At 40.7% G+C, this 26062-nt stretch overlaps 1 protein-coding gene across 4 annotated transcripts in view; it reads left to right on the top strand.

Annotated features, from left to right (window-relative positions):
• The window catches only part of apbb2b (amyloid beta (A4) precursor protein-binding, family B, member 2b), a 377678-nt gene that overhangs the window by 289483 nt on the left and 62133 nt on the right, over nt 1-26062 (top strand). The gene's annotated exons all lie outside the window — the stretch shown is intronic.

Here is a 26062-nt window from a genome sequence, read left to right as displayed (position 1 = left end):
CATTTTGTACAATGTTGCTGTCTATGCATATGTGCACATGGAGGAATAATCTTGTTCCGTTCACTGAACCATTTCAGGCTCAGTAACATACATTTAACAGATAAATAATAGGGCTACCAGTCTTCTGGCCAAACTGAGTATATACATCGCTTTGGGTTTTTTCTTTTTACTGTGTTCTTGAGATGTGAGTGTTGCAGGTAAAACACATTTATTGCAATCCTAGTTGCCCTGAGAAGCTGATGGTGGGGCTAATCCTTGAAATACTATGATCTGTTGGGATGTCCCTCCCATAATAGAATTAAGTGCAGAATTCCAGGGTCCTAATGTTGGAATATATGTTAAAAGCAGGTTGTTGCACAACATTGCAGCTCATAGTCTTCCTCATGCTGGAGGTCACAGGGGAAGTAGGTGCTGTCCAAGTAACTTTGGTGAGTTTCTACACTGCATTCCTTTGTATATGTTGCAGCCATAGTGCAGGAGCACAATGGAATTCAACCTATTATGTCCTTAATGATGTTGAGCTCTTTGAGTGTTCTTGCCGTTTCAACCATCTAGACAAGTAGCAAGTATTCCATCATACTCCTTACTTGAGTTTTGTGGATGGTGGAGAGGTTTTGAGGAGGGGACATATGGTAAGTCATTTGTCAAGAAGTACCTACCCTCTAACCTCCTTTTGTATCAATGATGTTGATTTTGCTTGTCTAGTTCAATTTCTGGTTGATGGTGACCCCAGGATGTTTAAGCTGGGAAACCTGACACTGATGGTGTTGTGAAGATTAAGGGGAGATAGCTGGGATTCCTCTTGGTCAAGATGGCCATTATCTGATACTTGGGTATTGCAAATGATACCTACCACTTGCCAGCCTATGTTTGGATATTTTCCAGATACTGTAGTAGACTGCTACATTTTCAAGCTTTTGTCTATCTGCCGGAATATTGTCTTATGTGGCTCTGTATTAAATTTTGCCTGGAAAAGTTCCCGTGGAGTTGCTGCCCTGGGGTGTATTACAATGTTGAAGGCACCATAAATACCAATTTTTGCTGAGTCTTCTGTGTATTGAATCTGCATGCTTGTATATGCTGTGTATGGTTAATGAATCCTTAATTATCTTACATCGTCACTGGAGATAGGTTTGGATGCACACCGTGTTCTCTTGTCACTACTGAAGGTCAAAGGTATCATGCTGATAGCACAATATACACAGGCTAAAACTATTTCCTGAGATTTATTTCCAGTTTAGTTAACTCCCAGAGCAGATGACACATTAACATAGTCAATCAGTTCATTTCCAGCTGGGAATAATATACCATTTTAAGAACCTATTGCTAAGAGTTTGATTAGCAGCAAGACTTATAACCGACTCAGTCATAATTTATCTTGATAGAACTTGCAAATACAATGATGTATGTGGATGACGTGAATTCTAGGGCTTACATGTGAACTCATGAACAAGGAGCAGAAGGACATTTGGCCCCTCGACTCTGCTCTGCCATTTAATAAGATCATGGCTGGTCTGTTAATAATCTTAAATCTGCATCCTGCCTACCCCCGATGACCTATCACCCCCTTGCTTACCAAGAATCTATCCATCTCTGCCTTAAAAATATTCAAAGACTCTGCTTCAATTGCCTTTTCAGGAAGAGAGTTCCAAAGACTCACTACCCTCTGAGAGAAAAAATTCTGCCTCATCCCCATTTTAAATGGGCGACCCCTTATTTTTAAACAATGACCCCTAGTTCTAGATTCTCCCACAAGAGGAAACATCCTCTCCATATCTGCCCTGAGAAGATTCTTCAGGATCTTATATGTTTCAATCAAGTCGCCTCTTACTCTTCTAAACTCCAGCGGATACAAACCTAGCTTGTCCAACCTTACCTCATAAGACACTCCGCCCATTCCAGATATTAGTCCGGTAAAACTTCTCTGAACTGCTTGCAACGCATTTACATCCTTCCTTAAATAAGCTGACCAATACTGTATACAGTACTCTAGGTGTGGTCTCACAAGTGTCCTGTATAACTGTAGCATAACCACCCTATTTTGTATTCAATCCCCCTTGCAATAAATGATAACATTCTACTAGCTTTCCTAATTACTTGCTGTACCTGCATACTAGCCTTTTATGATTCATGCACTAGGAAGCCTAGATCCCTCTGCATCTCCAAGCTCTGCAATCTCTCACCATTTAGATAATATGCTTCTCTTTTATTCTTCCTGCCAAATGGACAACTATTCATTTTCCCACATTATACTCCATTTGCCAGATCTTTGCCCACTCACTTAACCTATCTGTATCCTTTTATAGCCTCCTTATGTCCTCTTCATAGCCTACTTTCCTACTTAATTTTGTGTTGTCAGCAAATTTGGCAACCATTCCATCCATCCCTTCATCCAAGTCATTTATATAAATTGTAAACAGTTGAGGTCCCAGCACTGACCCCTGTGGCACATCACAAGTTACATCTTGCCAACCTGCAAAAGACCCATTTATGCCTGCTCTCTGCTTCTTGTTAGCTAGCCAATCTTCTATCCATGCCAATATGTTACCCCCTATACCGTGAGCTTTTATTTTTCACCATAACCTTTGATATGGCACTTTATCAAATGCCTTCTGGAAATCTAAGTTCACCGGTTCCCCTTTATCCACAGCACGTTACTTCCTCAAAGAACTCCTAAGTTGGTTAAACATGATTTACCTTTCATGAAAACCATGTTGACTGCTTGATTACCTTGAACTTATCCAAGTGCCCTGCTATAACTTCTTTAATAATAGCTTCTAACATTTTCCCTATAACAGATGTTAAGCTAACTGGCCTGTGGTTTCCTGCTTTCTATCTCCCTTCATTTTTGAATAATGGAGTTACATCTGTTATCTTCCAATCTAATGGGACCTTCCCTGCATTTAGGGAGTTTTGGATAATTAAAACTAATGCATCAATGATCTCACTAGCCACTCTTTTAAATACCCTAGGATGAAGCCCATCAGGACCTGGGCACTTGTCAGCCCGCAGCTTCAACAATTTACTCAGTACCACTTCTCTAGTGATTTGTAATTTTCCTGAGTTCCTCCATCCCTTCCATTTCCTGATTTATAGCTGCTTCTAGGATGCTGCTTGCATCTTCTATAGTGAAGGCTGATGCAAAATACCTATTCAATTCATCTGCCATTTCTTTGCTTTACATTATCAATTCTCCAGACTCACTTTCTATAGGACCAACACTCACTTTTTAAAATATTTACAGAAACTCTTACTATCTATTTTTATATTTCTGGCTAGCTTTCTCACTTACTCTTATTTTTCCCTCCTTATTAAGCTTTTAGTCATCCTTTGCTGTTCCTTATATTCTGTCCAATTTTCTCGCTTTCCACCTATCTTTGCACAATTATATACTTTACCTTTAAGGTTGATACTATTTTTAATCTTTCTAGTTAACCATGGATGGTGTATCCATCCCATGGACTTTTTCTTACTTGTTGGAATGTATCCTGTGTATTCTGAAATATCCCCTTAGTTATTTGCCACTGCATCTCTATTGACCTATCCCTTAACCTAATTTGCCAATTCACTTTAGCCAGCTCAGCTTTCATGCCCTCATAATTGCCCTTTTAAGTTTAAAAACATAGTCTTGGACCCACTCCTCTCGCCCTCAAACTGAATGTAAAATTCAATCACATTATGGTCGCTGCTACTTAGGAGTATCTTCACTATGAGATCATTAATTAATCCCATCTCGTTGCACAATACCAGGTATAGAATAGCCTGCTCTCTGGTTGGCTCCAGAACATGCTGTTCTAAGAAACTATCCTGGAAACATTCTATGAACACTTCATCTCGGCTACCTTTGCCCATCTGACTTTTCCAGTCTATATGTAGATTAACATCTTCCATGATTATTGTCATGCCTTTCTGACAAGCTCCCATTATTTCTTCCTTTTTGTACCATCTTGCCACGTAAATACTTTTAGGGAACCTGTGCATGACTCCCATGAGTGATTTCTTGCTTTTACCATTTCTCATCCCTACCCAAACTGCTTGATTTTTAGACCACATTGGGGGTGGGATCAGAGATAGTAAGGCACTAAAAATGACGCTGCTGGTCTGCATGATGGTTCCCTAGCTTCAACCAGCTTGGGGCCCAGAGAGCAGCAGGGCCTACTCTACTTGCCTGCTCAAGGGCTATGCTACTTGCCTTTCCAAGTAATTAAGGGCCTATTAGCAGTGGCCGATTAGGATTTTTAGTCAGCTTTCAGGTACCCACAAGCGGCGGGGACCAATTTAACTGCCTAGAGGATTTAATAGTAGGAATTATTGCATGGAATCCTGATAAGTAGATGCCTTGATCTTGTACAATTCAATTTGTAGGAGAAAGAATATCCTTGAATAATGATTAATTTCTGGATATAGAATCTGGTCTAGCCCTGTGGAAAACTTGTCTATTGACATTTATTTTGAAATTTACTAAGGCAAGATAGGTTCCACTTTAAATCTAGCTATTTCAAAGCTGTATTATGTTGAATTTAAAAGTACAGAGAAGTGTAAAAGAAAATAAGAGGGGCAAAGAGATAGTATGAGAATAGATTGGAAGCTAATATAAAAGAGAATCTAAAGGTCTTCTGTAGGCATATTAACAATAAAAGGGTTCTCAGAGGTGCAATGAGGCTGATGATTAGGGACCAAAATGAACAACGATTGGAGTCAGAGGCATGGATGAAGTATTAAATTAGTACTTTGCCTTTGGATTTGGGGGTACAGGATGCAATGTGGAAGTGTAGTATACAGAGAGGAAGAAAATAATAGACTTCAAGGGGACATAAATGGGCTGGCGCAACAGGCAGACATATTGCAGGTGAAGTTCAACACAGAAAAGTGAGAGTTAATACATTTTGGTGGAATGAGTAGAGAAAATGCACCTTAAATGGCACAATTTTAAAGGGGGTGCAGAAAAGAGAAAGTTTGTGGTGTTTGTATGCACATCTTTAAACGTGGGAGGGCAGGTTAAAAAGCAGTTAGTAAAGCACTTAGAATCCTGTGCCCTATCAATAGAGGCATAGAGTATAAAAGACAAGAAGTTTTGCTAAACCTAGATGCAGTACTAGTTTGGCTGCAGCTGGAGTATTGTGGCCAATTCTGAACACTAGGTTAGGAAGGACATGAAGACTTTGTGAAGACAGAGACTTGATTTGATAGGATGGTTCCGAGGATAAAGGATCAGAGTTATGTGGATACATTGGAGAAGTTTAAGTCTTTTTCCTTGGAGCAGAGAAGGCTAAGAGATGATTTAATTAAGGCATTAAAAATCATGAAGATTTAGATAGACTAAATAAAGTGAAAATATTTCCAATGGCTGAACGGACAATAACTAGAGGCACAGATTTAAGGTGATTGGCAAAAGAACCAGGGGTGGCATGAGGAGCAACTTTTTGACAGAACAAGTATTTAAGATTTGAAATGCACTGTCTGATGTTATTGTGGTGGGTGTAATTTAATAGTAGCCTTCAAAAGGGAATTTGATAAAAAATTGCAGGAATATGGGAAAAGAGCTGGGGGAGTGGAACTATCTGAATTGCTGTTCGAAAGATCTAACATGGATTTGATGAGTCAAGTGGCTTCATTATGTTTGTACTATTATTATTCTCTGATTATTTTGACAATCAATGTCACCGTGTTTGATTCCAGTAACAGCTTGCATTTATATAGCACCTTTAATGTCACAAAATGTCACAAGATGCTTAGAGAATCTTTATCAGACAAAGTTTGACACAAGATATCAGGACAGATATAAGATTATAGGAGTATCTTAATGGAGAGGTGCAGAGAGGGTAGCAAGGAAATTCCAGAGCCTTGGGCCCAGACAGCTGAAGGCACAGCCTTCAGTTGTGGAGTGCTAAATATTGAGAATATGCAAGAGACTAGAATTAGAGGAACACAGATATCGCGGAGGGTTGTAGGGCAGGAGGAGGTTACAGTGCTGGGAAGAAACAAGACCGTTGGAATTTGAAAAAAAATTGTGCGAATTTTAAAATTGAAGTGTTGTCAGACTGTGAGTCAACGTAGGTCAGTGAGTGATCAGTGGGATTTTGGTACGAGTTCGCATGGGTTTAAGTTTATGGAGGGTGGGAAGTTTTTTTTATTCTTTAATAGGATGTAGGCGTTGTTGCCCATCCCTAATTGTCCTTGAACTGAGTGGCTTGCTAGGTCATTTCAGAGGACAGTTAAGAATATTGCTGTGGGTCTGTAGTCACATGTAGGTAAGACCAGGCAAGGACGGCAGATTTCCTTCCCTAAAGGACATTGGTGAACAATTGATAGTTTCATGATCACTATCACTGAGCCTAGCTTTATGTTCCAGATTTATTAACTGAATTTAAATTCCACCAACTGCCATGGTGGGATTTGAACCCATGTCCCCAGAGCATTAGCCTGGGTTTCTGGATGTCATCCAGCGACATTACCACTATACCACCATCTCCCACTGTTGTCAAGTCTAGAGGTAACAACAAGATTGATGAGGTTTGCTTAGGAACAGGTAAAGTTGAGTGATGTTACGGAGGTGGAAGTTGGCATTCTGGGTCATGGAGTGGATATGTGGTTGGAATTTTATGCTCAAATAGAAGGCAAAGTTTGCCAACTGTCTGGTTTAGCCTTGCACAAAGTTTGTGGCAGGAACTGGAGACAGTGCCTTCAGAATTCCCTGCATCTAGTTGGAAGAAATTTCTGTCCTTCCAGAATTGGAAGTCGGACAAGTAACAAGGCAAATATGAGATGGTAGAGGGATTGGAAAAAGTGGTAGTGAGTTAGATCTAGGTGTTGCCAATATACGTGTAGAACCTGACGTATTTTCGGACGTTGTCACCAAGGGGCAGCATGTAGATGAGAAATAGAAAGGACTAAGTGATAGTGATCATGAAACTATCAATTGTTCACCAATGTCCTTTAGGGAAGGAAATCTGCCGTCCTTGCCTGGTCTTACCTACATGGACTACAGACCCACAGCAATATTCTTAACTGTCCTCTAAAATGACCTAGCAAGTCAATCAGTTCAAGGACAATTAGGGATGGGCAACCATGCCCACATCCTATTAAAGAATAAAAAAAACTTCCCACCCTCCATAAACTTAAACCCATCCGAACTCGCACCAAAATCCCACTGATCACTCACTGAGTACTTGTGGTACTCTAGAGGTAATGGTTAGCCTTTCAAAGGAGAGCTGCACACCAACGTGTAAATTGACATGGCAAATGTAAGGAACTGAAAAGTTTTCTTTGAAAGTTCTGAAAGCCGAAATTCATTATTCTACTTATGTTTGCTTTTCAAGGGAGCAAATGCCACTTTAATGTGACATGTTGAAGTGTAACGTTGAGTACAATGTTGACCCAAAATTGCATTAAAATTAACAGCAAAAAGCTTTTATCAGTTCTCATCCTGTGGGCATCATGATGATGTAATTTTTTTTCACAGTGTATTTAACAAGGTTATAATTTATCCGAGCAGTTGGTTTATCAAGCCCGCCGATTATTATTTTGTCTTGCTGACAAATCTGCCATTGGGAATCAAGTTTGCCGTGAGGTTATTAGTGATGCCTGAAATAACTTGCCATTGCAGTATCCCTAAGTGATTGAAACAATCCCTAATACCATTCCAATATTAATGAATATTTGCAGGTGTTGAACATTAGTTTGAGCTCTACTGATGCCTGGTATGTGGAAATTCTGCAAAGTAAAAATTATTTTGTTCAAATTTGTTTATTGTGGTACATTGGGAAATGCCTGCTAATGATTATAGAGCAAGGAGCATAATAGGCAAACATGCTTCAATTATGCTGTAAATCAGTATTACACTTGCTGTGAAGCTGGATGTTCAGGTCACTCTCCCAATTGGTAAATGTTCTTTAGGTTAAGCTCTAACAAAGTTATCAGTTCTGCAGTCCTGTATTTGGAAGAGATAAAAGCTTGCATAAAGGTCCAACGTGTACACCAGAACTTACAGTGGATTTTCCCATGACTGCCAGTGCTCTTGAAGCAGACAGCTTGACCGTCATTTGGCCATGCTACCAACAGAAGGATACTGATGCATTGGGGATTTATGGAAGTACAACTTTGAGCATGAGACCTGCCAGATGTAAAGGGTTTTGAGAGTTGAACTTTTCATTAGTGAAGAGGTTGGTTAAAGACATGATTTAGGTATTTCAAAGGGTTAGAAGAAGGGTTAGATGCAAGCAGATTATTATTTAACTTAGACTGAGTGCAAAACTAGGAGTCGAGTATATGATTAGCAAAACTAAAATGAAACCCTTGGGGATAAATTCACAGCACTTGAAGAACCAATCACTGAATCCCAGCTAAAACAATTCATGCATTATTGAATTGTGTAGCATACTTTTTAAATAAGGTGTCTCAAGTATTTGATTAGTTTTGAAGGATGTAAAATTGGAGATAGAAATTATCAAATTGTCTCAAGAACATGATGGTCCCTGAGCTACTGAGGAAGACAAGTATTTAAGGCTGATAAAGCAGCAGTTACACAGTCAGAAATTAGGCTTCAGTTTACCTTTTCAGAGGAAAAGATAAGCTTTGCAGAACTTTTCCTTAGACAAATAAATGGGTTGGACAGAGTCCATGCTTTGTGCATGGTTAGCACACAGCTGTCTGACCTCATTTTTTCAAACATTCTCATGTTCTTGTATCACTCTGAATGATCACTAGCAAAAGTTTCTCGGAACTGTGGGTGGTGAATTCTGATTGAAAAGAATGCGTTATTTCTTCAATGCTGGTCCACCACTGTCACAGTGACATTTAACGTATTGATCTGGACCAGTATCAGTCTCTGGGGGACTCAAAGCTTTTCTGTGTTCATATGGTGTTGGCCTGTTTTCAGTTGGTACTCTATTCCAAACATCACAGTTTTATCCACTGTCCTATTATGAGCCACCTAGGAACAATCAATCATGCTTACAGCCGGAGCACCAACACAGATGCAAGAGTGTTATCAAAACAAGGATAGTTACTGCTAATATAGTATTACCTTGCATGCAATTCAAACATTATCTGGTATATAAAAACAAAATACTGTGAATGCTGGAAATCTGAAACAAAAATAGCTGGAAAAGCTCAGCAGGTCTGACAGCATCTGCAGCGGGGAAAACAATTAACGTTTCGAGTCCGTATGACTCTTCATCAGAACTCATACGGACTCATATGAGTCATACAGACTAGAAACATTAACTGTATTCCTCTCCGCAGATGCTGTCAGACCTGCTGAGTTTTTCTAGCTATTTTTGTTTTTGTTTCAGATTTCCAGCATCTGCAGTATTTTAGCTTTTATCTTAGTGTTTAATTGACTGCCACTTATCTTCCAGGAATGCCTGCCTTGAGGAAGTACTGCTGTTCTCTTCAACAGGATTTCCGCTTGTCTCTTTTGCCCTGTTCACCTTCATTGCTTTCCATTTCTCTCCTGGTGTTTGACAAGAGTTCCATCCCTCATGTTTCGAACCCACCCAGGATTACAGGTATCTCCAGGACATAAAATGCTCCTTGGACTGCTGTTCTCGTCACATCCTGAGGTCCACAGTCAGTGCCATGCGTCGCCATATGAACACACTCCACGTCTCCCTCCAGCAGCACCGACTCACCCTATCTCTAAGCTTGCCCCCAATTTCACTTTATTCTTCGTCTCATCCCACACCTCAGCAAGAAACTTTGTCTCTTTCAGGTGCAAAGGAACGCAAGCTCCAACAACTCATCGACACCAATGCCCCAGGACCCTTCACCCACGCCCGTCCCTCTAACCCCATCCCGTCCTCCAATCCCAGCCCCGGCCATGTATTCACCATACCCCTTTACCTTTCCCTCTCTGATGCTGAATGTTCAGTGCTCAGCAAAGGACTCAGTTTCATACCCTTACGCCCTCACCTCAATGAATTTCGGGCTCGGCACGATGCTGAACTTTTCTTCCGCCGCCTTCGCCTCCATGCTCACTTCTTTGGGCAGGAGTCCTCTCCCCATTCAACAGATCCTTTTACCCGCCTTCAATATTCTCCCTCCACCTGGGCCCCTCCCTCTGGATTCTTACCTGCTCGTTATCTTTTCATTGATTACCTGTTATATACTTTGAAGCGTGCTTAGGTAATGGGGTTGAAGCGTGTTTAGATAATGGGGTTAACTGAATCAAGGTGCAAGAATGAAATACAGTCCTAATTTAATATCCATTGAGTTTTAAAAAGCAATCTTAGATTTGACATTATTAGTTGTAAATAGTCCCTTGGTAGTACAGAACTTGCGTATTGATGAAAAAAGATGAAAAAAGAGACATGTTGTCAAAGCTTTTCATCTTGCACTCATCAGGGCAGTCAAAATGCCAAATTTCAAAGGGAACAACATTTTATACTGCATGATAAAAGGGTGCTGATTGGTTGGCAAGCTGACTCTGGTCAAGGCAAATGCAATGGGGAATGCACCAGGGAATCACATGCTTTGGTTTAATGCAAAAAAAAAGGCAGAAAGCCTGGAGATATTCCTGTAGAGAGCAGGTTGCTGCATATCAAAAAAGGGGGAGGCGGTGGTGAAGTGATATTGTCACTGGATTGGTAATCCTGAGACCCGGAACCCAGGTTCGAATCCTGCTTTGACAGATGGTGGAATTTGAATTCAGTAAAAATCTGGAATCAAAAGTCTAATGATGACCAGGAAACCATTGTCAATTGTTGTAAAAACCCATCTGCCATCCTCACCTGGTCTGACCTACACTTGACTCTGAAATGGCCTAACTGCTAAAAAAAAAAATCAAGAAAAAGGAAACTGGCATCAACCTAGGAATTGGACCCTGCAAAGTCCTCCTTACTAACAGCTGGGGGCTTGTGCCAAAATTGGGAGAGCTGTCTCACAGACCAGTCAAGCAACAGCCTGACACAGTCATACTCACAGAATCATACAGTCGGGAGCGAGTTGCCCTGGGAGTCCTCAACATCAACTCCGGCCCCCATGAAGTCTCATGGTATCAGGTCAAACATGGGCAAGGAAACATCCTGCTGATTACTACATACCCTGCCTCCTCCTCCACCCCAGCTCTCCGTCAGCTGAAACACAGAGGCAGGGGGACTTCAATGTCCATCACCAAGAGTGGCTTGGTAGCACCACTGGAGCTGTCCGACTCCTAAAGGAAATAGCTGCTAGACTGGGTCTGATGTCGGTGGTGAGGGAACAAATGAGAGTGGAAAACATACTTGACCTCATCCTACCTATCTGCTGTAGAGACCACCACACAGCCCTTATGGCAACAAGTCCCATCTTCACATTGAGGATACCCTCCATCTTGCTAAATGGGATAGATTTTGAACAGATCTGGCAACTTCAGACTGGGCATCCATGAGGCTCTGTGCGCCATCAACAGCAGCAGAATGGTGCTCGACCACAATCTATAACCTCATGGCCTGGCATATTCCCCACTCTACCATTGTCACCAAGCCAGGGGATCAACCCTGGTTCAATGCCAGAAACAGCAGCAGGCAAATCTAAAAATGAGGTGTCAACCTGGTGAAGCTACAACACAGGACAAAGCTGCCTGCCAAACAGCATAAGCAGCAAGTGAAACACAGGGCTAAGTGATTCCACAACCAACATATTGGATCTAATCTGCAGTCCTGCCATGTCCAGTCATGAATGGTAGTGAACAATTAAACACTCATTGGAGGAGGAAATTCCAAAAAATCCCCATCCTCAGTGATGGGAGTGCCGAGCACATCAGTGCAAAAGATAAGACTGAAGCATTCGCAACCTTCAGCCAGAAGTGCCGAGTGGATGATCCATTTTGGCCTCCTCCGGAGGTCCCCAGCATGACAGAAGCCAGTCTTCAGTCAATTTGATTCACACCGCATGATATCAAGAAACGGCTGAAGGCACTGGATACTGCAAAGGCTTTTTCCCTGACAATATTCCAGCAATAGTAGTGAAGACTTGTGCTCCAGAACTTGCTGCACCCCTAGCCAAGCTGCTCCAGTACAGCTACAACACTGGCATCAAACCAGCCATGTGGAAAATTGCCCAGGTATGTCCTGTACACAAAAACAAGACAAATCCAACCCAGCCAATTACCGAAACAAAAACAGAATTACCTGGAAAAACTCAACAGGTCTGGCAGCATCGGCGGAGAAGAAAAGAGTTGACGTTTCGAGTCCTCATGACCCTTCGACCAGTTCTGTCGAAGGGGCATGAGGACTCGAAACGTCAACTCTTTTCTTCTCAGCTGATGCTGCCAGACCTGCTGAGTTTTTCCAGGTAATTCTGTTTTTGTTTTGGATTTCAGCATCCGCAGTTTTTTGTTTTTATTACCAGCCAATTACCGCCCTATCAGTCTAATCTCAATCATCAATAAAGTGATGGAAGGGGTTATCAACAATGCTATCAAGGGGCACTTGCTTAACAACAGCCTGCTCACTGAAGCCCAGTTTGGGTTCCGCCAGGGCCACTCAGCTCCTAGCCTCTTTACAGCCTTGGTTCAAGCATGGACAAAAGAGCTGAACTCCTGAGGTGAGGTGAGAGTGACTGCCCTTGACATCAAGGCCACAATTGACCGAGTGTGGTATCAAGGAGCCCTAGCAAAACTGGAGGCCATGGAAATCAGGGAGAAAACTCTGCTGATTGGAGTTTAACCTAGCACAAAGGAAGATGGTTGTGTTTGTTGGAGGTCAATCATCTCAGTTCCAAGACATCACTGCAGAAGTTCATCAAGATAGTGTCCTAGGCCCAACCATCTCCAGCTGCTGCTTCAAGGACCATCCTTCCATCATCAGGCCAGAAGTGAGGATGTTCACTGTGTAACTATGTTCAGCACCACTCGCAACTCCTCATATACTAAAGCAGCCCATGTTCAAATGTAGCACGTCCTAGACAATATCCAGGCTTGTGTTGACAAGTGGCTAGTAACACTCGCTCCACACAAGTGCCAGGCAGTGACCATCTCCAACAAGAGAGAATCTAACCATCGCCCTATGACATTCAGTGGCATTACCATCACTGAATCCCCCCACTATCAACTTCCTGGGGGTTACCATTGTTCAGAACCTGAACTGGATTAGCCATATAAGTACTGTGGCTACAAGAACAGGTCAGAGGCTAGTAATCCTGTGGCAAGTCACCTCCTGACTCCCTAAAGCTTGTCCACCATCTTCAAGGCACAAGTAAGGAATGTGATGGAATACTCTCCACTTGCCTGGATGCGTGCAGCTCCAACAACACCCAAGAATTTTGACAAAAAAGTCCACTTGACTGATACATTTTCCAGAAACATTCATTTCCGCCACCACTGATTAACAGCAATAGTATGTACTGTCTACAAGATGCACTGTAGAACTTCACCAAGGCTCCTGAGGCAGCACCTTCCAAACTCGTGACCACTACTATCTAGAAGGATGAGGGCAGTAAATACATAGGAACACCACCACCTGGAAGTTCCTCTCCAAGCCACTCACTATCCTGACTTGGAAATATATCACCATTCCTTCACTGCCGCTGGGTCAAAATCCTGGAACTCCCTCCTTACCTACACCACAGGGACTGCAGTGTTCAAGAACACAGCTCACCAACACCTTCTCAAGGGATGGGCAATAAACGCTGGCCTAGCCAGCAATGCCCACATCCCATAAATGAATAAAAAAAATGTAGCTTCCAGCAAGCATAATTAAGCCACATTGCGACATTATTTCATGAACAACAAATCTTAGGGCCATTTGGGAAGCTGGGCCATAAGAGATTTATGTGCAATGCAGGGTGAGGAGTTGGGAGGTGCAGAACTGACGCATTACAGCATCATTCCTGGTGGGAGGCTGAATTACTGTCTGACAAATTGAGTGGAAAATGTCATTGCAAATGTGGACAAAGGAATTTAAAATGGGATAAAGTAGATACAACATTGAGAAAATGTAAGATTTTTAATATTCTACAGGTAAATTTTATGAATGTTCAGAGTATTTTTGAAAACCCGACTCCAAATAGGTAATATGATTTTTTTTTTGCTTCGCAGATTACGATGATTACTAGCCAGTTCCCCCAGTCACCCGAGTTCATTCAACCTTTTTTGCAAAATGGCCATTGTCCCAAGAATTTATTATCTCAATGTACAGTGGGATGTGGTACTGAATTGTAAATACTATTTACCTACTATTTTTAAAATAGGTTTAAAAATAATACAATACCGTATTTGAATACTTGTGTAAAGTAAAATACTAAAGAGTATGTGAACCCTTTTAATAAAGCATTTCTCATAAGGACCTATTCGACAAAATCAGAATTTATAAGATCATAAGAATTAGGAGCAGGAGTAGTCCATTTGGTCCATCCAGTCTGCTCCACCATTCAATAAGATTATGGCTGATCTGATTCAGGTCTTAATTCCACTTTCCTACCAGTCCCCAATAACCCTTGACTCCCTTGTCAGTCAAAAATCTGTCCAACTCAGCCTTGAATATATTCAATGATCCAGCCTCTACTGTCCTTTGCCGATGAGAATTGCAAAAACTAACGACCATCTGAAAGAAAAAATTCCTCTGTCTTAAATGGCAAACTCCTTATTTTTAAACTGTTCCCCCTAGTTCTAGATTCCCCCACGAGAGGAATCATCCTCTCAGCAACTATCCTGTCAAGCCCTCTCAGGATCTTATATGTTTCAATAAGATTGCCTCTTAGGATCACATCTCAATCATCTGAACTCCATTGAATAAAGGCCCAACCTACTCAACCTTTCCACATAAGATAGCCCCTTCATTCCAGTAATCGATCTAGTGAACCATTCTTAGAACTGCTTCCAATGCAAGTATATCCCTCTTAAGTAAGGAAACCAAAACTGTACACAGCACTCCAGGTACAGGCTCACCAATGCCCTATATAGTTGTAGCAAGATTTTCCTACTCTTAAACTTCATCCCTCTTGCAATAAAGGCCATCATTCTATTTGCCTCCCTAATTACTTGCAGTACCTGTATACGAACTTTTATGATTCATGTACAAGGTCACCCAGAGCCCCCTGTACTGCAGCATTCTGCAATTTCTCTCCATTGAAATAATATTATGCCTTTTATTTCTTCCTGCCAAAGTGGACAACCTCACATTTTCCCACATGCACCTCAGTCCGCCAAATATTTGCCCACAAACTTAACCCATCTATATCCCTTTGTTCATTTCTTATGTCCTCTTCTCAACTTACTGTTCTACTTATCTTTGTGTCATCAGCAAATTTGGCTACAATACAGTCATTCAACCAACTCGTAAATAATTGAGGCCCCAGCACTGATCCCTGTGGCACTCCACCAGATAGTTTGCCAACCTGAAAATGATCCATTTATCCCAACTCTCTTTTCCTGTTAGTTAGCTAATCCTCTATCCATGCTAATATATCACCCCCAATATCATAAGCTCCTATCTTGTGCAGTAACCTTTTAGGCGGCACCTTATCGAATGCCTTTTGGAAATCCAAATACACTACATCTACTGGTTCCCTTTATCCTCCCTTTTTGTTACATCTTCAAGGAACAAAAATGGTTGCACACTAATTCCCACTCACCCATCACTTTTGTTTATGCATGAACTTGCTCCCTGGGTCCTTTTGCACCTAATTGAAAATCCTTGCCCTTGTTTATAGATGTTTCCTTGGTCTTATTCTACCATAACTTTGTCAACCTACCCTACAATTTTTTAACTCTGTATCTAGTGCAAGTCCCCTGCCCTGCACCCAGTATGCCTCATTTAGTGGTAGAACTTTCAGCTGTCCATTTCCTCTCAAACTCTCACTCTAAACCTTCTCGGCTTAATACTTTGCTCCCTACATTTAGAACTCTCCTTAAAAAATACTTTTTTCAACCGTTCTTTTATAGAAATTATACAGCACAAGAAGAGGAAGTGTTTTGGTCCATCATGCCTGTACCAGTTCTTTGGAAGAGATTCCAATTAATCTAACCCCTTTTCTCTTTCCCCTTTGCTCTGCAGGTTTTTATGTTTTAGTTACATATCCAATTCCATTTTGAAATTTACTATTGAACTTGCTTCTACCACCCTTTCAGAGATCATCATAACTCACTGAGTAAAAAGATTTCTCCTCGTCTCTCCATTTCTTCTTTGCTCAATTATTTTAAATCTGTCTCCTCTGGTTGCTATCCCTCCTGCCAGTTCAACATTCCTAATTCTCCCCTTTCTCCATCTATTCCCCCCCTGTGAAGAGCTTTATTCTGTTAAAAGTGACATTTTCTTTCTTTGCTCTTTTGTAACTAATGGTTTTAATTAAAGCTTGTAACTTCAATTAGAGATTCTCAAATCGTGATCGAAATGCAAATTGAGATTTTTTTTTGTAGTTTATTGTGAGCAATTAAGTTTCCATGACTCCAGCATGCATCCATTTTTGCCATTTTCCTTGCTGTTCAAGTAATGATCTGTGTTCCTCTTACTTCAAGTGCTTTTGTACTTTTATCTTCTGAATTTTCAGCTTCATGTCTTCTCAAGCTGCAGTTGCATAGGAAGACATGCATTACTTAATCTTCAGAAATCATTTGTGCTGAGATGTAAAGAAGTTATCAGTCTATTCTTACTCTTTTGCTGTTCTGCTGACAACTGACTAAATACCTTTGTATGTCAGCCAGTTTTTGCAATCCCCTATAGGCTTAAAAAAATGCTGCTTCACAATGTGGCCAGCTAGCTAGACACCAGGGCCTTGTTTGACAGGACTTGTTTTTACATCTGGTAATTTTTTAATGACTTTTCAGTACATTATAGAATACAACCCTGCACTGAATATTTGAAGTGTAGACACCTCAAATTATATTTTAAAATTCTGCCTAAAAATGTTGTTCTATTTTGTGTGGGATGCATTTTTTTTTGGTAAGCAGTAAGTTATTGTTCATATAATACGTATGCTGATAATATTTTATCGCATCACAACAAAGGATATTGACATAGAATGAGCTTGCCGTTCTTGCGACAGAAGGGAACAATAATTTTTTTTTTTACTTTTAACCTTGTCTTTTGTACATTTAGTGTTTGTTTTGCTCTGAATTTCCCCTCACAGTCACTTGACCACCTGACTTCTAATCAAAAGTAAGGAATTATCCAAACTGTTTCAAAGATAAGATAGACAGAGAATAGGATCCAAACTACTTTATTTCATTTGAGCGCCTCACTTTTTCTAGACCCATTTTGGGATGTATAAACAAAGGTTGGATTAGAGTTGCTGCAATCCTGTACAGACATACCCTCACAGTTGCCAACACTGAAAATGTTTCTGGTATCCAGGGTAAAAGCAATAGGCAATGAGGTGCAAAAATTCATAAGTACAACTGTTGACTTTTAATAAATTGGAGATTAATTTTTTTTACAATAAAATACAATTGTATTTGTAATAGAGGCATTTTGAATGTAAGCTCATAATTGTGGTTTGCCCTTTAATTACATGGCTGTTGTCCATACTTATTGCCTAGGCCCATCAAAAAAAAACGTCCTAGTGTTAGTTGCTTTGACAGTAGCTCCACACTAAAGGGAATGGACAGAAGCCACTAGTATGTACAGAACATTTTAGGTGTCTTTAGGGGATGATCTGTACCAAATTATAGCAGTTTTTCTAACCTGTGAATCCTATTTTGAAGAAATTAAAGGCTTAGAATTGCATGGTGAACTGTCTAGGTCAAGAAAATGTGTAGTTGTGGCTGTATCCGCCTGAATTGAGAGATTTGCAATTCAGTTGGATAAGTGCAGGATGAAATTGAGCCAGTTGATCCTAGAAGCAAAGTGGCCAAGGCAGTGGGGTAACACTAGGCTGGGCTGGTTAGAAGGCCCACCTCTGTGTTCTCAAACTTGTCCCAGTTGTTTTGGATGACTTTTGGCCCTCTAGCCCTCCGCCTTCACTCTCCCTTACCCTCCATCCTCACAGTCCCTCACTCCTCCACCCACACCCCATGATCGCTTAAACCCTCCATGCCACCTTATGACCCCACCCACCTCCCAGGACCCTTCATATCCTCAATGCGCCAACTACATAGCCACTCATCCAGTATCCACCAAGGGCAAACCTCAGGAGCTATGCAGCCATGTAATAAAGTAAACCTCTAAAAAAAAAATGAATACAGATCTCACTATACAGATTTGATAGTGAAAGAAACTCTCATTCATGAAGGCATCAAAGATTTTAGATTTCCTCAAGTGGTTAATTTCTAATAAAAACAAACTTCTGTTTGTACCCTGAATCCTTTAATAGCCTTTTTAAGCTGTCATTCAAAATGTGACCTCAGAATCGTTTTCTGAGATAATTATAGCTTTTGAAACTCAGCTAAACATTCATAATGAAAAACCATTAGAGAAATGACAACAGAGAACTCGATTGAAACTTTTCGCAGAGATGTTACACCTACTGGCCTGTCAATCAAAGCAATATAGTAGAGATTTTTTCCAACAATCACTGACAGCTGCAGCCAGTCTTTCTTACAGTTTAGAGTTGGGGGTTTAAAAAAAAACTTCAGAGCCTGAGAGTTGGCCCCACTCAGGTAGTTCTGTTGAGTTTGAGTTTCTCTCCCGTGTGAATCACGTCCTGCCCCCTTTCCTCTACCAGCAAAAATTGGATCTGTTTGAAATGGGGGTGTGACTTCTGTATCCAGGTCCCATGTGCCAATCTTAAAAGTCCATATAGTCTTCCCAATTCCACAAAAATCCACCGTCCATGTTTACTGCTTTCATTGTGGTAACAATATTGCAACTTTGTTATGTGGACTGTGGTTTGCAATGAAAGTTGGAACATTTTATTTAATGCTTTGCAAGGTGTGATTCAATAACTCATAAATAAAAAGAGAAAATGCTGGAAATACTTAGCTGCTCTGGCAGCATCTGTGGAGAGAGAAACGATTCGGGGCTATGACCTTTCATCAGAATGTGGAGTTTATTTATATCCCAGCCTTCTTGCCTTTTTTAAGCTAAAAATCTTCTGTTTCCATCTTCTATTTTAGCAGCAGGAACAATTTTTGGAGGAAAAATTGATTATTCATGGAAAAAGCTCCAATGACATTTTTCCCATGCTAAACAAAGTAAAGAGGTAGAAGTTGATGAGGTGGAGCCATGGATGGAACCTTTCATTTCAATCATCAGTGCATTTTTCCACACCAGAGTGGAAAAGGTTGCTGATTGACCAGCAGTTTCCAAGAGAGGATATTCAGATGAGTAAACTCACTACATTGTGTTGTAAATTAAGAGGTCCTGTTATCCTTTAATGGGAAATGGATGTTGCCTCACCAGCATTTGTGTCTCAACTCTAAATGCCCTTGAACTGAATGGTGCTAGGCCATTTCAGAGGGCAATGAAGAGTCAACCACATTGCTGGAAGTCTGGAGTCACGTGTAAACCAGACCAGGTTTTTACAGCAATCAATAGTTTCACAGTCACCATTACTGAGACTTTTTCAATTCCAGATTTGTAAATTGAATTTAAATGCCACTAGCTGCCTTGATGGGATTTGAACCTGTGTCCCCAGAGCATTATCCTGGGCCTGGCCCTCTGGATTACTAGTCTAGTGACATTACCACTATGCCATAGTCCCCCCATGACTGTGAATAAGTCACCTTCCATGTGTTGAGTTTTCTCATTGAAGGTGAAGTGCTGCCACAGAGGCTGAGAGAGGGAGCTGACCCTGCTTCAGTGGGCCCACATGAGCTGCCGGCCCAGAGGACCAGCAGCTCTCAGCCTCAGTAGAACCATTGTCTATAGTAGCCATGCTGATGTTCCAGCTCCAGGGAGAGGGTGCCACAATGGCAGAGCGCCCTTGGAAGATGGGTGAGTTAGATTGGTGAACATTAGGAACCTCCCCCAAACCAGCACCTGCTGGGAGGCCACCAGGGTTTACCTGCTAGTCTCCCCATATGGCATTCCGCTCTCCCGACATAGGAAAAATGCTTGTAGAGATAGGAAGTGGCCCTCAATTGGCCACTTGAATGGCTTACCACCACCACATTTCCTGCCGCTGGCAATATGACATAATGGCAGAAAGACATAGGCTGCACCCCTGAAGCCTTCCCCACCATATTGCCAATTCTCCTGTCTCCCAGCACATTGCAAGTGGACATAGGAAATTCATCCCCATTTTTATTACACACAACTTGGACATTTTTGAGTGTTTGGGGAATTGTATTCCATGAATCTGTGCATGTATAATTAAACTCACTAATTTGCTGAATAGTTTATTATATAGGATTGTGGGGGTTTTTACCTGATCTTTAATGTCATATTCCATGATTCTGTCCATTTTTTGGTGAAATCCTCAAATCACTGGTTTTGAATGTAAGTTCATTGATTTATTTTAGAAATAATGCAAGAAATTATTATTTGATTCACATGTGGACTGCTTCAGGTGTGTGATCCAACTTTCGCCCCCCTATATATTTTCTTACTTGTTTGTGGTGTAGCAAATCACTCAAGTGGTACATTGGAGCCCAGAACTTGAACTTGCAGGAGCCCACAACTCAAATAATGGAATGCAAAATAAACACAATTCAAAATGGGTAAAATTTAATTCATTAACACTTCATGACTTGTCTTATTGAGAAGAATGCAAATCAGCTGCTGGTGCTCTAGCAGTTTCTTGCTGTAACCCACTTTGCTGGCAAGTATCCAGTAACTAAAAGATTTTAAGACTCTGAATTGATATAGCCTTTATTTTCTTTAAGGTCATAAGTTATCTAGGACTTTCTCATAAGGAAATGTTTTGCAAAGGTCTGCAGTTCTTGCAAGGTCTGACCTGTATTGGCTCTTGACTGCATTGCTTTAGATAAAGTGATGGGGCAGTATAGTTAGGAGGTGTAGTAACAAAAATGGAGATTGTAACCTGATGTGGATGGGTGATAGGTGGGTGGAATGTCTTTGAGAGATTGGGAGATCATGCTTTGTAAGTTATCTATTGAAAGAGCCAACTCAGTTAAGCATATTGGATGTCCTGTAATCTTGATTATAGTTTGTGGACCCAATAACCATTAGATGACAGATGCAGTTGAAGATGGTTAAGTATAAAACAATTAGTAGGGGGGCCAAGAAGCTCTGGGGACTACAGTAGAGCATGCTGATGAGAAAAATGATCAAATAAGGCCTATGTTGATTAAATCCATGAAAGCATCAGTATAGTGCATAGCTGTGGTGATAAAAGGTAAAGAAAGCATTGGCAGAGGGACAAAGTGCCTTGAATCCACAACCTCCTGACTCAGAGATGTGAATGTTATCACTGAGCCAAGACCAAAACAGAGGTTAAACAGAATCTTTTACAACCATAGTAAAGTTGCCAGCGAAGGCCATTATTTTGCAGGTGCATACTTGTACAAATGCTATGCCTGTCCCCATTTGCAAGTTAGTGCGTAGTATCACAGCCAACACTCCAGTTCATTTGGAAGAAGGGTGGGAAAACAAATATTGTCTGGGGAAAGGAGTTGCTTGCCTATTTTTATTTTTTTAAAAAAGCACAAATAAATTTCCTTTTCAAAACTGGTACTCTTAACATGCGTCAAATCCATGTCAGTCTGCATAGATTTCACACTAACTTGGTCCCCTTCTTCCACCATGCCCCTCATAATGCCACTGCAAATTAGTAAACGAAAAGGGGGAAAAACTATTAACCTTGATAAATATCTGCAGTATAATTGGGGAAAACTTGACCACTGCTGCACCTGTTATAATACTGTGTTAAAAGCCACATTTTGAAAATATTTGCATAAATTTTATTAATATTTACATATTTGTTACAATTAAGATATAATGATAAAATGTCAACACTCAAGTTCTGCAGTTAATGGGTTGGAAAGTGTTTTCAATATATCTGAAAATGTAACCCCTGGGCATACAGGAGCTCCCATTATAGAGTGTTGTAATTTAAGCTGCTGTTACCTCAGAATGATTCATTGCCTGGTCATCACTTATGATGATGCAGCATTGTTGCCTTGTTCAAGGCTGCTCAAAAATGCAATTATCAGAGCCCTTGCCAGCTGCAGCTGCAACTAAATAGATACTATCAAGCAAATCCACACTAAATCATTTCTATTTTTATTTTTTAAACATATAAAAACTTATTTTTTTTGCTATGGGATATCAGCTGTTAAGGAGATTGTACAAGAACAGCCATTCTGTGTATGGCACAGACATATAGTTCTCTGAAGGCAAGGGTTATTGTCTCCTTTTGCAGAAGAAAATTAGTTTCTTTTTTAGAATACGGTATCTTTATGTATCTTTAATACAACCTGAATTTTGATCTGAGGAGTTTATCACTAATTTAACATCAAATGGTGGTTTTTGTTCTGAAAATCATTTGTTAGGACAGTGCTTTCTAGCTGCATGTATTTCTCCAGTTCATTGTATCTCTGTATGTTTTGAGATAGAGAAGGAGTTTGTGAAAAGTGTGTCCTTGGGTGTCCTTCATAACATTGTAGGAGTGTAATGCCATTTCGGCTCACATGTAGGCCACGTTTCTATTGGCAAAAAATGAGTCTGAGTTGGAAATGTAGCCTACATGAAACCATTCACCTTATCACCCACTGCAATCTCTGGAACAAGAACTGAAGTTTGGCACACCTATACGTGTGTCAGTGCCACGAAAGCCACATTGTGTACTTTTGATAATCTGCACCACCATTACATCAATAACAATCTGTCAGATTTCTTTCCCAGGTTCCTATCTTTGATATAATTTTGGTTACACACTTTGTTTCGTCTAAGAGGAGGAATATGTTGCTTTCTAAGCCTTGAGATGGCTGCTTAATTTTAAATAAATAAATACATATTTCTAAGACTACCTACATCATTTATGTAGTCAACAGAAATAATGGAGAAACAGATCAGGTGGAGATATGCTGCGCATGCTCCTGTTTAATTTTTCCTTCTTCTCACTTCAATTGCCTGCATTTATGCTGGCAAGAATTGTAAGTTCATGGTCATGTTGCTGGGAATATGTTTTTCCTAATGTCTTTCATTATGACTGACCATGTTCGAATCAACGTCAAGCATTTTGGATATTATCTACTCCTGAAGCAATCTGTTGAAATGGACTTCTAACCATTTGGGTTTGTTACTATACTGTGGTGGCACATTTGTCTTTGGGGAAAGGGAAATGAGGCAGAGCAAGGCTTAGTAGGCTGATGTTATTTATGAAGGCCATGTAGTGGCGTTCTTTCCTTGCTGGATGAGAGATTCTGACACAGGTTTGTCACCGGTGATTTTATTGAACAGTACTGGTTTCAAAGATCAGTGGATTTCGTCCTCGGCTGTTGAGCATAAAAGTATTTCACTCCAGTCTGTCTGTAAACACTAGCTGTTTCTTCTCATTTGGTACTGCGATTGGATTTATGTGATATCAGACTCTGTAATGGCAAAATACCGTGATCAAAGTGAATTTGATTACTTTCTAATTTGAACTACTTAATCTACCATCAATTCTATCTTAACTATGTAGTTTTAATGTTCAGTATTAAACAGTAACTGTTAAACAAAGTGTAGGGCTCATCCAAAATCAGTTTACTGCACAACCTCGAGGCAGCTGAGAATGCTCTAGTGTTAAGTTTGCAGCACTAAATCAGATGGATTCTGTTGGATAGAGGAAAGATTAGCAAAATTAGAATCAGATGACAGCTGTTGGTGACCACTGCTACCTGGAGAGCATTAAGTAGGTCCTGATGTGGGTGCTCAACTAAAAATTTGAGAAATAGTTGTTAGCAGATGAAAACTATCTGGATTTCTGATGAGAATATGAGACACGCTGTCACATGGAGCCATTGAATCTAATATCATTATTGCGTTTAATGGGAGGCTTGATGCTTACATGAGGTAGAGGGTGATGGAGCGATATGGGGGCAGGATGGAAGAGGAATTAGAATGGAGGAGTGTTGTGTGTGCATATATATATATAAACACCAGCATAGACCACATGAGCCAAATGGCCTGTTTCTGTGTAATGGTCCCACTTATAGTCCACTAAGTAATGATCTATGTCCCACTCAAAGGAGCTAAATAAAAGCTGATAGCTAACCTTCAAAGGTAGAAAGCACTGAAGGCTGAACAACCTATTTTGCTTTGGCAGGTTAGGAATTCTGATCCTTTTTTGTAACTCCTACGAAAGGAAGACTTACCTTATCAGAGTGTGGTGGCGGGAGGTGGGCTGTGCCAGAAACTCCCAAGTCCCAACAGTCCTTGGGAGTTTCTGTGCATGCGTGCTCTGGGCAATACAGCATTTGAGGTTTTTAGGGCAGAGGACATGGAGCCAATGCACCCACACAAAGAGAAAACGGTGTGAAAATCCAGGTCATGTGATCAAGAGCAGCACACCATATTCAGAGAAGAGCCCCAGCCAGAGGACAGGGAGAGGTCCCAAAGGAGGTCTCAGTTAAGGAGAAAGAGGAGCAGAGAAAGAAGTTCCAAGCAGAAGCAGGGCTGCAGATAGCAAATTTTAAGTGGTGAGGGCTCAGGAAAAGCCCTGACAATTGAAGAAGGTTTCAGAAGGTTTTTGACTCCATGCTGCTGGCTGTTGGGGTGAAGCTACCCCTTTGGGGTGCTCGTATTCTGCTTTGGGCAGCCGAAGGGTTGAAGCTTGTCAGTTGGTGTTTGAGTGCATGCTTGGGAATTCAGGGGAACGGAATCTTGGGAGATGAGATTGAAACCTTGCGAGGTGAGCCATCGTTGATGCCATCTGAGTTGGAGTGACTTTTGGAGAGAATTTCAAGGTTAGATCTTCGAAGGTAAAGACTGGAATCCCTCATGAGAGACAGAGTTTCACCGAGGTTTGTTGGCTCATTTTTACTGAGGTGAGTTATTGAGAAATCTGTGGAATCTGTCTTGGTCACATCTACCATTTATTATGCAGGTTGCCTGTTAATTCACATGTACCTCACCTGAATGTTAGGGTACAAGATAGATATTGTAAATTGTTTTATCTTTCTGACCTTGTATAGTAAATTTATTTTTGTTTGCTCAAAACCCATAGAATCTTGAGGCCTTATTCTCTTAGTAAGTGTCTTGAATTTCAAACTTTGTCTACTTTAAACAAAACGTTATTGGTCCCTAAGCCGACCTTACCAAAAACTTGAGGGTCTAGTCCTTTTTTTCATTCATTCATAGGGTGTGGGCATCACTGGTAAGGCCAGCATTTATTGCCCATCTCCTAGTTGCCCTTCAGAAGGTGGTGGTGAGCTGCCTTCTTGAACCACTGCAGTCCATGCCCAGGATCACAACAAAACATACAAGGAGAAATAGCATTCAGCTAAGACCAGCACAAGAACAATCTGTGGATTCATTGCTAAAGGTGGTTAAAAGTCATACTTGAAAGGAAGATCAACACAGTACTTGGCATAAAAGAGCTGCCCTCTCCCCCACCTGATGCATGTATGTTAGAACCAGTCACCACTGTTTCATCTCCTTGCCCCCTCTACTTCATGGGCCAATTAAACTTGGATCTGGAAAGTTAAGGCTTCTGTTTGACCAAAATATTCTTAGCTTATATTGTATAAACCTATACCATTGTAAATAAGCTGGAGCAGGGAGAGCAGATCCAACTTCATGATTTGGAAGAAATGTTGAGCCTTGGGGTGGATAGACAGGCTAGAAAGCTCTGCATGCTTTACCAAATTGGATATAAGCCAAGGGCCAAGAGACATCAAAAGTACAAAATGCACTACTTGGTTTGAAATGCATGGAAATTAAGGTAATTGAAGAGTACTACTTCCTACGGCAATAGTGACCTCCATAATCTTATGAATAGGCAGAAGAAAATGATATATTGTCAGTTGTAGTATACTGTAATAAATTAAACCATATGAAATGCAAGTCATATCTTGCCGTGAGAACCTTCAAGAAGTGGGTTGCAAAAATTTAGGATATGAATTTTCAGAGCTTCTCCTGATTTTCCTCTCTAATTTTGACAGAAGATCTTTGAAAACCTCAGAAGAACAAGCAACATTTCTACAGCATTTTGCCAGTTCTTCAAAGATTAGGGTGTAATTGGAAAGAACTCTGTAAAATCACCTTGTATTGTTGCAGAAAATGTTGTCTTTAAAGTATTGTGACTGTGGTTGTCATCGTGT

The sequence above is a fragment of the Carcharodon carcharias genome, chromosome 1 (genome assembly GCF_017639515.1).
Source record: "Carcharodon carcharias isolate sCarCar2 chromosome 1, sCarCar2.pri, whole genome shotgun sequence".
In the NCBI taxonomy this organism is placed as follows: Eukaryota; Metazoa; Chordata; class Chondrichthyes; order Lamniformes; family Lamnidae; genus Carcharodon; species Carcharodon carcharias.
The sequence above is the reverse complement of the archived record's forward strand: the minus strand, read 5'-3'. Positions and strand labels throughout refer to the sequence as shown.